Genomic DNA, 2,013 nt, shown 5'->3' with positions numbered 1-2,013 from the left:
CTTCCCAGGAAAATTTTGATGACCCTATGAAAAGGTCAGGCTAACCAGTCATCCTGTCTTGTGCTTTGTTTTCTTCAGAATGCTTGCTGTCATCATTAATAAGCATGTATGTGTGTGCATTCTGGTCTCAAGAGGAGAAACACATTAGTGCTTGCCACTTGGGTCCCAGTGTTTTATAGAACAGCAGGTACAGAGAACTTAGTGTATTGCTTGAGTGAAAAAAAAAAGTTGCCCCAAGTCAGACGTTCCATCTCCACCTGTGCCGTGAAAGCCTGTCCCTCGAGACTCATTCTCTAGGGTTGTTATAATTTGGCTTCTCCAGAATCAGCATGCAGAATGGAAAATTTCAAAATGAGCAAGACGTATACCCTTGTCTGTGGTCACAGGCTCACAGTGATCCTTCTCTGAGGCTCCATCTGTGGCTATGACCTTAAAAAGTCAATGGCTCTTTTGACGAAGTGAACCCCCCCGAATGGTGGTTTATGGTTAGAAAATTTCATTTATGGTCCTTGACTAATTAAATGAATTTTCAGCCACAGTTCACTCTCCGGCCCCAGTAGTTTGTATTTTTTCTCTAACACATTTTCAGGGAAGTACTTTTGTATTATTATTATATTTAAAGTACTGAAAGAACTTTCAAAAAATATTGATTGGTTGAGCCACGGAAGTGCCTACTATTTATCTAGAAGCCGTAATACTGAGGATTTTTAATATATTGGCCTTCTGCCCAGACATTCCCATCATCAGCCTATTTCACTTTTCCCTTAATTATCATTTGCACCTCCCCCCTTCCTGCTATCCAGAGTTGAAGTTGGAATTTGATGTCAGACGATGGCACTGATATGGAACACCAGACTGTGATTACAGTTGTTTTATGTGAGACTGGGGAAACTGGGATGGAAATTACATGAAAAGGAGGGAGTTAGCCAAGCACTGTGGTACATGCCTAAATTCCAGCACTCAGAAAGCCGAGGCAGGAGGATCTGGAATTCAAAGACAGACTGGACTACACCACAAGTTCCAGGCTAGCCTGAGCTATTTAGTGAGATCCTGCCTCAGAAAAGCACGTAAAGAGGGAGTTGGTGGGATACTAAAGGACAAAAAAGTTCATATAAAATGATAACACAAGGTGACATGATTACTCTTAAAAGACCATGTGGAAGGCACGTAGGAAGGAGGGTGGGCATTGTGTATGTGGAAAGTTACTAAATATTTAAACTATAGGGGATAAATCATATACCAGATATTAAGTCATTGATAAAGCCAGAAAAACTCAGACCTTCGGGCTTCCCAGCCCCTATACCTTCAGAGTCAGAGAAATGTCAAAACACTTTGGTGACAAGGTACTTCTAAACAGCTCTCCCCAGCCCAATGCCATGGAGAGTCTCAGAGGCTCTGGGAAGGCACTCTCTTCTGGTCCTTAGTCCCCTCTGTCTTCTGAGCATCCCTAAGTCACTTTGGAAGTATGGGGGCTTTCCTACTATCCTCTCCTTTCTGTTTTGTGCCACTTGCTGCCCTCCCCATCATTTCCTCAGGTCCAGAAAGCTCTGTCTACGCCATGTGTGCAAGGTGTTCAGGTGAACATGACAGTTTTTATCACACAATCATAAAACAGGGGACAGAGCATGAGACAGGGCAAAGGGAGAACCCACTTCTCTGAGGCTCATGGTTTCCTGTGGGGACTCAGGAGCACTGAGCCATGGAACTGCCTTTTCTAACAAAGTCTTGGTCAGTATAGACATTTCTTTCCGGGAGAGTCTGCTGTTGAAGGCACAGGTTGTGCTTCCCTTGGTGAGGCTGACAATCTCTTTCAGAAGGATGTATGCTGGCTTTACCAAAAGGATGCAAGGGGTAAAACCCCGAGTCACTTCCCAGAGATTCATTGCAAAGAGAACAAGAAAAGGTGAAAGAAAGAAAGGAAGAAAGAAAGAAAGAAAGAAAGAAAGAAAGAAAGAAAGGAAGGAAGGAAGGAAGGAAGGAAGGAAGGAAGGAAGGAAGGAAGAAAGAAAGAAA

The sequence above is a fragment of the Mus caroli genome, chromosome 14 (assembly GCF_900094665.2).
Source record: "Mus caroli chromosome 14, CAROLI_EIJ_v1.1, whole genome shotgun sequence".
NCBI classification, from domain to species: Eukaryota; Metazoa; Chordata; class Mammalia; order Rodentia; family Muridae; genus Mus; species Mus caroli.
Note: the sequence above shows the minus strand (reverse complement) of the source record.